The following is a 14,598-nucleotide window of genomic DNA, read 5'->3' on the forward strand; positions in this document are numbered from 1 at the left end:
TTCCACCACTTTGTCCTCTGCTCTGCCTTTGTCCTCGTCATCTACCTTGTCACCAGAGTCGTCGCACAAACCGCCATCCTATGCTGTCTGGCTACACGCCCACCTACAACTACTTTGCAGTCACCGATCTCTTTCAGGTTACCTCGTCTATACAAGATGTAGTCTACCTGCGTGCTCCTACCTCCGCTCTTATAAGTTACCCTATGTTCCTGTTTTTTCTGGAAAAAGGTATTCACTACACCCATTTCCATCCCTTTTGCAAAATCTACCACCATCTGTCCCTCTGCATTCCTATCCTGGATACCATATCTGCCCATCACTTCTTCATCCCCTCTATTGCCTTCACCAACATGTCCATTGAAGTCTGCACCAATTACCACTCTCTCATTTCTGGGAATATTCTGCATCACTTCATCCAACTCATTCCAGAACTTCTCCTTCTCTTCAGGTTCACATCCCACCTGTGGCGCATAGCCACTAACAACACTGAGCATCACACCTTCAATTTCCAATTTCAGACTCATAAGTCTATCTGACATTCTTTTCACCTCTAGGACGTTCCTTACGAACTCCTCCTTCAAGATGACTCCTACTCCATTTCTCTTCTTGTCAGCACCATAATAGTATAACTTAAAGCCTGCTCCTAAGCTTCTAGCCTTACTACCCTTCCACCTGGTCTCCTGGACACACAGTATATCCAGCTTCCTTCTCTGCATCGTGTCCATCAACTCTCTACCTTTTCCTGTCATAGTCCCAATATTCAAAGTCCCTACTCTCAGTCCCAGGCTCTTTCCTTTCCTCCTCTCTCTCTGCTTCCGAACACGCACTCCTCCTCTTCTTCTTCTTCTTGTTCTTCGACCCACAGTAGCCCGATTTCCATTAGTACCCTGTAGGTCATCAGTACCAATGGCGGTCGTTGTTAACCCGGTCCGCGACCCATCCGGTATGGTATAGTTATGGTTGACTCGCATGTTTGGTTTTGGCAAACGTTTTACGCCGGATGCCCCTCCTGACGCAACCCTCTGCATTTATCCGGGCTTGGGACCGGCACAGGGAGACACTGCTCCGTGCCCCCCCCCCCCCCAAAGGCAGGCTTGGAGAGACACAGGCCAGTGCCGCCCTGAGGCTGCATTACCCTCTCTTTCTTACATTTATTATAAAAATATGCTTATCTTCCTTTTAGCTCATCACACATGTCTTTATGATTTTCAGTCCATGCCTCAGCCGGCCTGAAGCTCCACTGATGCGCATGTGCGGATGCCTCTATCTAGCGGACATAAAATAAAGACAATCATTCAAATGTGAATGAGTCGGCGTGATGCTCCGGGATGTGTGGAGCTCAGGGAGCTCCACGAGTGAGGGAGTTAAGTTAGGGCGGGGGTGCAAGTAGGCTCTAGGATTCCCCGAGTCGGGGCGAGCGATGGGTTTAGAGGCGTATCGCATTGAAGATAATGGCCGCATATCCTTCTTGGACTTTTCTAAAGCCTTTGACTCGGTCGAACATCCATTTATCATAGCAACGCTCGAACATTTTGGATTTGGTTAAATATTCAGGAATGTGATCCGTGGGCTCTATGAGAATATTCATAGCTGTGTCACCCTGCCAAGCGGCACCACTCCGAGCTTCCATGTTGATGTGGGAATCCCCCAAGGTTGCCCCATCTCACCCTATTTATTTATAATTGCTACCGAAATGCTAGCCGTTTATGTTGAAAAGAGCAACGATATCCAAAAGTTAGACGTGCTGGGGACTGAAATTGTTATTAGCCTGCTGGCAGATGACACAACCTTAGTTTTGAAAAATGAACATCAAGTCCCAATAAGTGCCGAAAACAACCAAAACATTCTCCAAGGCTTCAGGATTGTCATTAAACTTAAAGAAATGCAAACTTCTTGCGCTGCATGACTCGCCACTAAAGGAAATCAGCGATGTTTCCATGAAATCAGAAATAAAATACTTGAGCATTTTCCTATCCAAGGACCAAACGTTAAATCAATCCAGGAACATTGAATCTAAACTGAATCAAAGTAAAGCTTAATTCTAATATATGGCTCCAGAGAGATTTATCAATATTAGGCCGGATATATTTGACTAAAATGGATGTGTTTATCCAGATGTATATACCCAGCGTATTCCAATGCTGCTCCAAATCAACTCGTAAAATCTGTTAACCAAATCAATTTCAACTTTATCTGGAGGAACAGACCACACCATCTAAGAAAAATCACATATGGTGAAAGAAACAAGTGAAGGAGGGCTGAAAGTGATAGAGTCGGACTGCTTGAATGGGACATTGAAGGTGAACTGGTTGAAATCCTGGATCAAACCTCATCGTTCTTTCTGGTATTGTACTCCAAACTACTTATTCAACAAAGTCGGCGGCCTGAGTCTTCTGCTTATCTCTGACTTGGATATCAACAAGATTCCTGTCAAATGTTCAGAGTTCCATAAACAAATATTATTATACTGGAAAATGATATACGTACACAATTTCTCACCACACAGTATAATAGTTTGGAACAATCGATATGTACTGCATGGCAACAAACCTCTGTTTTACAAGGAATGCTTTGAGAAAGGTATATGGTCGATAATTGACTTGATGGATGACACTGGCAGTCCTCTGGACAATGAGCAGTTCTGTACTACACACAGATTCAAGCCTCCCATATTAGAGTTGCTAAAGTTACGAAACGCACTGCCTCGACAATTTGTATTCCTGACCAAAAATATAATGACGCACCGAACCGTACAACCACAGTTACCCCGACTATCACTCCAGGGAATCTCAATTGTGGACAGAAAGCGCGGCAACTCCTTTATTAGGAAATGTTTCACAGGAAACTTATTCCCTGGACGTCAAAAAAAAAAAAAAGGATATTTTAAATAAATTTGATGAGGAATCGATTGCCACGCTGCGAACCATGTATCTGACTCTACCCATACCCCCAAGGCAAAAGAGACCCACTTCAAAATTATGACTGACATCTACCCATCTAAGGAATTATCGAGGGTACGCTTTAATTTTGAAGATAATATTTGTACATTTTGTGAAGACAACATTGAAACCACTGACCATATATTTTTTCTCCTTCTCATTCCATCGTCACCAGTTTCCTTCTCAAAAGATGATATAACATTCTGTTTACTTATAAGCAACATAACAGATGAACTCTGTGTCAATGTTCTTTTAGGCCTGGCCAAGTTCTTCATTCACAAGAACAGAATGCAAAAATGCTCCCCAAATTTTAATGTCTTCATAAACGATTTTGAAATATAAAAAAAAAAAAAAAAAAATCCTTAAAACTTATGGAAAAATCCAAAAACTAAAAAATATAGTTACCCATGTCCGAGGTTCCTTTTTTTTTTGGTAAAAAAAAAAAAACAAAAAAAAAAAAACAACTTGATTACATGTTACATTCCCCTTGCAATTTTTTTTTTTTTTTTCGTTTTAATTTCTTATTTGTCTATCTATTGATTTAATTACTTCCTTTTAATTTCTTTTTTTGTCTCGCACTGTAAATTTCTCACAAACCTGTAACACTATTAACTTCTCATTACATACAGAACAAATGTCCTGATGTCCGTTGCTTCCTCATCCCTGGTTGTTTCATTGACATTCAGTTCTACCTTGCTATGTTTATTTGTACATTTGTATATTTGGGTGTACTATTTATGTTCAATTAAAAACAGTTTGATGTCTGAGATTCCTTGTGAACCGCCAACTTAATTACATGTTATATTCCCCTCACAATTTTTTTTTTTCGTTTTTAATTTTATTTTTCTATCTATTTATTTAATTATATCCTTCTAATTTTCTTTTTTTGTCTAGAATTAAAAATTTCTCGCAAACCGTTAACACTATTAACTTCTGATTACTTACACCACGAATGCGCTTATGCCCCCCCACCCATCCCGCTTTTTCCGTACGGAGGCAGACACTGAGATCGAAAGCAAATGGGTGTCATTGAAATGCAGTAACAGGGTGATAACAGCCGTGTTCGAAGTGTGTAGGGGCTTATAGGAGAGCAGAAGCACGTCACGCAATTCACCTGAGTTCGGAGGATCGGGAGTACCAGGGCCCATAGCGGAGAAGCGGAAGAGCGGAGTTATGTGTCTCTTCTCAAAGGCGGGGAAACTGGGGGGCAGCAGGACCCCTTAGACCGGCTAATGTGAGTCTTCTCCGGACATAGATCACCCGGACTTATGACTGGAGCTCCCGGACCTCTGGGCACACACATATGTGAATGAGTGGATGAGCTAATGTTGGTTTGGTTGTGGATACGTTTCGGCCAATGCTATCAGCACAGCTATGATTATCCCCAGAACGTTGAGAACGAGCTCCCGGAACTCCAGACATGCGTATATAAAAGAGTGGAATTAAGGTGTGTGTGTGTGTGTGTGTGTGTGTGTGTGTGTGTGTGTGTATACGTGTGGGACAGAAGTAATGTTGGGGACAGAAATTGTTATTAGCCTGCTGGCAGATGACACAACCTTAGTTTTGAAAAATGAACATCAAGTCCCAATAAGTGCTGAAAACAACCAAAACATTCTCCAAGGCTTCAGGATTGTCATTAAACTTAAAGAAATGCAAACTTCTTGCGCTGCATGACTCGCCACTAAAGGAAATCAGCGATGTTTCCATGAAATCAGAAATAAAATACTTGAGCATTTTCCTATCCAAGGACCAAACGTTAAATCAATCCAGGAACATTGAATCTAAACTGAATCAAAGTAAAGCTTAATTCTAATATATGGCTCCAGAGAGATTTATCAATATTAGGCCGGATATATTTGACTAAAATGGATGTGTTTATCCAGATGTATATACCCAGCGTATTCCAATGCTGCTCCAAATCAACTCGTAAAATCTGTTAACCAAATCAATTTCAACTTTATCTGGAGGAACAGACCACACCATCTAAGAAAAATCACATATGGTGAAAGAAACAAGTGAAGGAGGGCTGAAAGTGATAGAGTCGGACTGCTTGAATGGGACATTGAAGGTGAACTGGTTGAAATCCTGGATCAAACCTCATCGTTCTTTCTGGTATTGTACTCCAAACTACTTATTCAACAAAGTCGGCGGCCTGAGTCTTCTGCTTATCTCTGACTTGGATATCAACAAGATTCCTGTCAAATGTTCAGAGTTCCATAAACAAATATTATTATACTGGAAAATGATATACGTACACAATTTCTCACCACACAGTATAATAGTTTGGAACAATCGATATGTACTGCATGGCAACAAACCTCTGTTTTACAAGGAATGCTTTGAGAAAGGTATATGGTCGATAATTGACTTGATGGATGACACTGGCAGTCCTCTGGACAATGAGCAGTTCTGTACTACACACAGATTCAAGCCTCCCATATTAGAGTTGCTAAAGTTACGAAACGCACTGCCTCGACAATTTGTATTCCTGACCAAAAATATAATGACGCACCGAACCGTACAACCACAGTTACCCCGACTATCACTCCAGGGAATCTCAATTGTGGACAAAAAGCGCGGCAACTCCTTTATTAGGAAATGTTTCACAGGAAACTTATTCCCTGGACGTCAAAAAAAAAAAAAAGGATATTTTAAATAAATTTGATGAGGAATCGATTGCCACGCTGCGAACCATGTATCTGACTCTACCCATACCCCCAAGGCAAAAGAGACCCACTTCAAAATTATGACTGACATCTACCCATCTAAGGAATTATCGAGGGTACGCTTTAATTTTGAAGATAATATTTGTACATTTTGTGAAGACAACATTGAAACCACTGACCATATATTTTTTCTCCTTCTCATTCCATCGTCACCAGTTTCCTTCTCAAAAGATGATATAACATTCTGTTTACTTATAAGCAACATAACAGATGAACTCTGTGTCAATGTTCTTTTAGGCCTGGCCAAGTTCTTCATTCACAAGAACAGAATGCAAAAATGCTCCCCAAATTTTAATGTCTTCATAAACGATTTTGAAATATAAAAAAAAAAAAAAAAAAATCCTTAAAACTTATGGAAAAATCCAAAAACTAAAAAATATAGTTACCCATGTCCGAGGTTCCTTTTTTTTTTGGTAAAAAAAAAAAAACAAACAAAAAAAAACAACTTGATTACATGTTACATTCCCCTTGCAATTTTTTTTTTTTTTTTTCGTTTTAATTTCTTATTTGTCTATCTATTGATTTAATTACTTCCTTTTAATTTCTTTTTTTGTCTCGCACTGTAAATTTCTCACAAACCTGTAACACTATTAACTTCTCATTACATACAGAACAAATGTCCTGATGTCCGTTGCTTCCTCATCCCTGGTTGTTTCATTGACATTCAGTTCTACCTTGCTATGTTTATTTGTACATTTGTATATTTGGGTGTACTATTTATGTTCAATTAAAAACAGTTTGATGTCTGAGATTCCTTGTGAACCGCCAACTTAATTACATGTTATATTCCCCTCACAATTTTTTTTTTTCGTTTTTAATTTTATTTTTCTATCTATTTATTTAATTATATCCTTCTAATTTTCTTTTTTTGTCTAGAATTAAAAATTTCTCGCAAACCGTTAACACTATTAACTTCTGATTACTTACACCACGAATGCGCTTATGCCCCCCCACCCATCCCGCTTTTTCCGTACGGAGGCAGACACTGAGATCGAAAGCAAATGGGTGTCATTGAAATGCAGTAACAGGGTGATAACAGCCGTGTTCGAAGTGTGTAGGGGCTTATAGGAGAGCAGAAGCACGTCACGCAATTCACCTGAGTTCGGAGGATCGGGAGTACCAGGGCCCATAGCGGAGAAGCGGAAGAGCGGAGTTATGTGTCTCTTCTCAAAGGCGGGGAAACTGGGGGGCAGCAGGACCCCTTATACCGGCTAATGTGAGTCTTCTCCGGACATAGATCACCCGGACTTATGACTGGAGCTCCCGGACCTCTGGGCACACACATATGTGAATGAGTGGATGAGCTAATGTTGGTTTGGTTGTGGATACGTTTCGGCCAATGCTATCAGCACAGCTATGATTATCCCCAGAACGTTGAGAACGAGCTCCCGGAACTCCAGACATGCGTATATAAAAGAGTGGAATTAAGGTGTGTGTGTGTGTGTGTGTGTGTGTGTGTGTGTGTGTGTGTATACGTGTGGGACAGAAGTAATGTTGGGGACAGAAATTGTTATTAGCCTGCTGGCAGATGACACAACCTTAGTTTTGAAAAATGAACATCAAGTCCCAATAAGTGCTGAAAACAACCAAAACATTCTCCAAGGCTTCAGGATTGTCATTAAACTTAAAGAAATGCAAACTTCTTGCGCTGCATGACTCGCCACTAAAGGAAATCAGCGATGTTTCCATGAAATCAGAAATAAAATACTTGAGCATTTTCCTATCCAAGGACCAAACGTTAAATCAATCCAGGAACATTGAATCTAAACTGAATCAAAGTAAAGCTTAATTCTAATATATGGCTCCAGAGAGATTTATCAATATTAGGCCGGATATATTTGACTAAAATGGATGTGTTTATCCAGATGTATATACCCAGCGTATTCCAATGCTGCTCCAAATCAACTCGTAAAATCTGTTAACCAAATCAATTTCAACTTTATCTGGAGGAACAGACCACACCATCTAAGAAAAATCACATATGGTGAAAGAAACAAGTGAAGGAGGGCTGAAAGTGATAGAGTCGGACTGCTTGAATGGGACATTGAAGGTGAACTGGTTGAAATCCTGGATCAAACCTCATCGTTCTTTCTGGTATTGTACTCCAAACTACTTATTCAACAAAGTCGGCGGCCTGAGTCTTCTGCTTATCTCTGACTTGGATATCAACAAGATTCCTGTCAAATGTTCAGAGTTCCATAAACAAATATTATTATACTGGAAAATGATATACGTACACAATTTCTCACCACACAGTATAATAGTTTGGAACAATCGATATGTACTGCATGGCAACAAACCTCTGTTTTACAAGGAATGCTTTGAGAAAGGTATATGGTCGATAATTGACTTGATGGATGACACTGGCAGTCCTCTGGACAATGAGCAGTTCTGTACTACACACAGATTCAAGCCTCCCATATTAGAGTTGCTAAAGTTACGAAACGCACTGCCTCGACAATTTGTATTCCTGACCAAAAATATAATGACGCACCGAACCGTACAACCACAGTTACCCCGACTATCACTCCAGGGAATCTCAATTGTGGACAGAAAGCGCGGCAACTCCTTTATTAGGAAATGTTTCACAGGAAACTTATTCCCTGGACGTCAAAAAAAAAAAAAAGGATATTTTAAATAAATTTGATGAGGAATCGATTGCCACGCTGCGAACCATGTATCTGACTCTACCCATACCCCCAAGGCAAAAGAGACCCACTTCAAAATTATGACTGACATCTACCCATCTAAGGAATTATCGAGGGTACGCTTTAATTTTGAAGATAATATTTGTACATTTTGTGAAGACAACATTGAAACCACTGACCATATATTTTTTCTCCTTCTCATTCCATCGTCACCAGTTTCCTTCTCAAAAGATGATATAACATTCTGTTTACTTATAAGCAACATAACAGATGAACTCTGTGTCAATGTTCTTTTAGGCCTGGCCAAGTTCTTCATTCACAAGAACAGAATGCAAAAATGCTCCCCAAATTTTAATGTCTTCATAAACGATTTTGAAATATAAAAAAAAAAAAAAAAAATCCTTAAAACTTATGGAAAAATCCAAAAACTAAAAAATATAGTTACCCATGTCCGAGGTTCCTTTTTTTTTTGGTAAAAAAAAAAAACAAAAAAAAAACAACAACTTGATTACATGTTACATTCCCCTTGCAATTTTTTTTTTTTTTTTTTCGTTTTAATTTCTTATTTGTCTATCTATTGATTTAATTACTTCCTTTTAATTTCTTTTTTTGTCTCGCACTGTAAATTTCTCACAAACCTGTAACACTATTAACTTCTCATTACATACAGAACAAATGTCCTGATGTCCGTTGCTTCCTCATCCCTGGTTGTTTCATTGACATTCAGTTCTACCTTGCTATGTTTATTTGTACATCTGTATATTTGGGTGTACTATTTATGTTCAATTAAAAACAGTTTGATGTCTGAGATTCCTTGTGAACCGCCAACTTAATTACATGTTATATTCCCCTCACAATTTTTTTTTTTCGTTTTTAATTTTATTTTTCTATCTATTTATTTAATTATATCCTTTTAATTTTCTTTTTTTGTCTAGCATTAAAAATTTCTCGCAAACCGTTAACACTATTAACTTCTGATTACTTACACCACGAATGCGCTTATGCCCCCCCACCCATCCCGCTTTTTCCGTACGGAGGCAGACACTGAGATCGAAAGCAAATGGGTGTCATTGAAATGCAGTAACAGGGTGATAACAGCCGTGTTCGAAGTGTGTAGGGGCTTATAGGAGAGCAGAAGCACGTCACGCAATTCACCTGAGTTCGGAGGATCGGGAGTACCAGGGCCCATAGCGGAGAAGCGGAAGAGCGGAGTTATGTGTCTCTTCTCAAAGGCCGGGAAGCTGGGGGGCAGCAGGACCCCTTAGAGCGGCTAATGTGAGCCTTCTCCGGACATAGATCACCCGGACTTATGACTGGAGCTCCCGGACCTCCGGGCACACACATATGTGAATGAGTGGATGAGCTAATGTCGGTTTGGTTGTGGATACGTTTCGGCCAATGCTATCAGCACAGCTATGATTATCCCCAGAACGTTGAGAACGAGCTCCCGGAACTCCAGACATGCGTATATAAAAGAGTGGAATTAAGGTGTGTGTGTGTGTGTGTGTGTGTGTGTGTGTGTGTATACGTGTGGGACAGAAGTAATGTTGGGGACAGAAATTGTTATTAGCCTGCTGGCAGATGACACAACCTTAGTTTTGAAAAATGAACATCAAGTCCCAATAAGTGCTGAAAAAAACCAAAACATTCTCCAAGGCTTCAGGATTGTCATTAAACTTAAAGAAATGCAAACTTCTTGCGCTGCATGACTCGCCACTAAAGGAAATCAGCGATGTTTCTATGAAATCAGAAATAAAATACTTGAGCATTTTCCTATCCAAGGACCAAACGTTAAATCAATCCAGGAACATTGAATCTAAACTGAATCAAAGTAAAGCTTAATTCTAATATATGGCTCCAGAGAGATTTATCAATATTAGGCCGGATATATTTGACTAAAATGGATGTGTTTATCCAGATGTATATACCCAGCGTATTCCAATGCTGCTCCAAATCAACTCGTAAAATCTGTTAACCAAATCAATTTCAACTTTATCTGGAGGAACAGACCACACCATCTAAGAAAAATCACATATGGTGAAAGAAACAAGTGAAGGAGGGCTGAAAGTGATAGAGTCGGACTGCTTGAATGGGACATTGAAGGTGAACTGGTTGAAATCCTGGATCAAACCTCATCGTTCTTTCTGGTATTGTACTCCAAACTACTTATTCAACAAAGTCGGCGGCCTGAGTCTTCTGCTTATCTCTGACTTGGATATCAACAAGATTCCTGTCAAATGTTCAGAGTTCCATAAACAAATATTATTATACTGGAAAATGATATACGTACACAATTTCTCACCACACAGTATAATAGTTTGGAACAATCGATATGTACTGCATGGCAACAAACCTCTGTTTTACAAGGAATGCTTTGAGAAAGGTATATGGTCGATAATTGACTTGATGGATGACACTGGCAGTCCTCTGGACAATGAGCAGTTCTGTACTACACACAGATTCAAGCCTCCCATATTAGAGTTGCTAAAGTTACGAAACGCACTGCCTCGACAATTTGTATTCCTGACCAAAAATATAATGACGCACCGAACCGTACAACCACAGTTACCCCGACTATCACTCCAGGGAATCTCAATTGTGGACAGAAAGCGCGGCAACTCCTTTATTAGGAAATGTTTCACAGGAAACTTATTCCCTGGACGTCAAAAAAAAAAAAAAGGATATTTTAAATAAATTTGATGAGGAATCGATTGCCACGCTGCGAACTATGTATCTGACTCTACCCATACCCCCAAGGCAAAAGAGACCCACTTCAAAATTATGACTGACATCTACCCATCTAAGGAATTATCGAGGGTACGCTTTAATTTTGAAGATAATATTTGTACATTTTGTGAAGACAACATTGAAACCACTGACCATATATTTTTTCTCCTTCTCATTCCATCGTCACCAGTTTCCTTCTCAAAAGATGATATAACATTCTGTTTACTTATAAGCAACATAACAGATGAACTCTGTGTCAATGTTCTTTTAGGCCTGGCCAAGTTCTTCATTCACAAGAACAGAATGCAAAAATGCTCCCCAAATTTTAATGTCTTCATAAACGATTTTGAAATATAAAAAAAAAAAAAAAAATCCTTAAAACTTATGGAAAAATCCGAAAACAAAAAAATATAGTTACCCATGTCCGAGGTTCCTTTTTTTTTTGGTAAAAAAAAAAAAACAAACAAAAAAAACAACTTGATTACATGTTACATTCCCCTTGCAATTTTTTTTTTTTTTTTTCGTTTTAATTTCTTATTTGTCTATCTATTGATTTAATTACTTCCTTTTAATTTCTTTTTTTGTCTCGCACTGTAAATTTCTCACAAACCTGTAACACTATTAACTTCTCATTACATACAGAACAAATGTCCTGATGTCCGTTGCTTCCTCATCCCTGGTTGTTTCATTGACATTCAGTTCTACCTTGCTATGTTTATTTGTACATTTGTATATTTGGGTGTACTATTTATGTTCAATTAAAAACAGTTTGATGTCTGAGATTCCTTGTGAACCGCCAACTTAATTACATGTTATATTCCCCTCACAATTTTTTTTTTTCGTTTTTAATTTTATTTTTCTATCTATTTATTTAATTATATCCTTCTAATTTTCTTTTTTTGTCTAGCATTAAAAATTTCTCGCAAACCGTTAACACTATTAACTTCTGATTACTTACAGCACGAATGCGCTTATGCCCCCCCACCCATCCCGCTTTTTCCGTACGGAGGCAGACACTGAGATCGAAAGCAAATGGGTGTCATTGAAATGCAGTAACAGGGTGATAACAGCCGTGTTCGAAGTGTGTAGGGGCTTATAGGAGAGCAGAAGCACGTCACGCAATTCACCTGAGTTCGGAGGATCGGGAGTACCAGGGCCCATAGCGGAGAAGCGGAAGAGCGGAGTTATGTGTCTCTTCTCAAAGGCGGGGAAGCTGGGGGGCAGCAGGACCCCTTAGACCGGCTAAGGTGAGCCTACTCCGGACAGAGATCACCCGGAGTTATGACTGGAGCTCCCGGACCTCTGGGCACACACATATGTGAATGACTGGATGAGCTAATGTTGGTTTGGTTGTGGATACGTTTCGGCCAATGCTATCAGCACAGCGATGATGAGTTCAGGTGTGTCTGTGTGTGTTTGTGTGTTTGTGTGTGTGTGTGTGTGTGTGTGTGTGTGTGTGCGTGTGTTTGTGTGTGTGTGAGAGTTTGTTTTTGTGGGTTGGGGGGGGTTCCCGCGGACACGGAGTACCAGGGCCTGGAGCGGATGAGGTGAGGAGCGGAGGAGAGCAGAAGCCCGGACCGTGATTCGCTTGTGTCCAGCGGTTCGGGAGTTCCAGGGCCCGAAACGGAGGAGCGGAGGAGCGGAGGAGCGGAGGAGCGGAGGAGCGGAGGAGCGGAGGAGCGGAGGAGCGGAGGACAGCAAAACCCCTTTCTGCAATTCGCCTGAGTCCGGCGGATCGGTAGTACCTGGTTCCGCAGCGGATGAGCGGAGGAGTGGAGGAGATGTTTCTCTTCTCAGAGGCGGCGAGGGGGGGGGGCAGGACCCCTTACCCTTATCCCCCCCGGACGTTTGAGTGGAGCTCCCGGACCTCCGGGCACGCACATGCGAATGACTGGATCACAGGGAGTGCCAGGGCCTGGAGCGGATGAGCAGAGGAGAGGCGGAGGGCAGAAGCCCGGCCCTGTTCAAGAGTTCCAGGGTCCAAAGCGGGGGAGCGAAGAAGCGGAGGAGGGGAGGAGAGCAGAAGAGCAAAAAACTGGCCCGGAATTCACCGAAGTCCCGCGGATCGGGAGTTCCAGGGCCCGGAGCGGAAGAGCGGAGGAGCGGAGGAGAGGAGGAGCGGAGCAAAGCTAAGCCCGTCTTAACAACAAGGAAATTACAGATGAGGCTATAATTTCTAATGAAAACTTTAAATTCTATAGCCACGTATACACTTCGACATTGTCAAAAAGCGATTGTGACTCCTTTCCATTAAATATTCCTCAATATATCCCAAAAATAAACAACAAACAATATATGTTTGTTTATATATGTTTATATATAAACAACAAAAAATATACAGTTTGATGTCTGAGATTCCTTGTGAATCGCCAACTTAATTACATGTCGTATTCCCCTTGCATTTTTTTTTTTTGGTTTTAATTTCATTTGTCTATCTATTTATCTAATTATTTCCTTTTAATTTCGTTTTTTGTCTAGCACTGTAAATTTCTCACAAACCTGTAACACTATTAACTTCTCATTACATACAGAACAAATGTCCTCATGTCCGTTGCTTCCTCATGCCTGGTTGTTTCATTGACATTCAGTTCTACCTTGCTATGTTTATTTGTACATTTGTATATTTGGGTGTACTATTTATGTTCAATTAAAAACAGTTTGATGTCTGAGATTCCCTGTGAACCGCCAACTTAATTACATGTTATATTCCCCTCACAATTTTTTTTTTTTCGTTTTTAATTTTATTTTTCTATCTATTTATTTAATTATATCCTTTTAATTTTCTTTTTTTGTCTAGCATTAAAAATTTCTCGCAAACCGTTAACACTATTAACTTCTGATTACTTACAGCACGAATGCGCTTATGCCCCCCCACCCCCCACCCCCCCGCTTTTTCCGTACGGTGGCAGACACTGAGATCGAAAGCAAATGGGTGTCATTGAAATGCAGTAACAGGGTGATAACAGCCGTGTTCGAAGTGTGTAGGGGCTTATAGTAGAGCAGAAGCACGTCACGCAATTCACCTGAGTTCGGAGGATCGGGAGTACCAGGGCCCATAGCGGAGAAGCGGAAGAGCGGAGTTATGTGTCTCTTCTCAAAGGCCGGGAAGCTGGGGGGCAGCAGGACCCCTTAGAGCGGCTAATGTGAGCCTTCTCCGGACATAGATCACCCGGACTTATGACTGGAGCTCCCGGACCTCTGGGCACACACATATGTGAATGAGTGGATGAGCTAATGTTGGTTTGGTTGTGGAAACGTTTCGGCCAATGCTATTAGCACAGCTATGATGAGTTCAGGTGTGTCTGTGTGTGTTTGTGTGTTTGTGTGTGTGTGTGTGTGTGTGTGTGTGCGTGTGTTTGTGTGTGTGTGAGAGTTTGTTTTTGTGGGTTGGGGGGGGTTCCCGCGGACACGGAGTACCAGGGCCTGGAGCGGATGAGGTGAGGAGCGGAGGAGAGCAGAAGCCCGGACCGTGATTCGCTTGTGTCCAGCGGTTCGGGAGTTCCAGGGCCCGAAACGGAGGAGCGGAGGAGCGGAGGACGGCAAAACCCCTTTCTGCAA

This window comes from Fistularia commersonii, unplaced genomic scaffold (assembly GCF_037954325.1).
Source record: "Fistularia commersonii isolate RoL2024-O1a breed Wild unplaced genomic scaffold, RoL_Fcom_v1.0 HiC_scaffold_51, whole genome shotgun sequence".
Taxonomy (NCBI): Eukaryota; Metazoa; Chordata; class Actinopteri; order Syngnathiformes; family Fistulariidae; genus Fistularia; species Fistularia commersonii.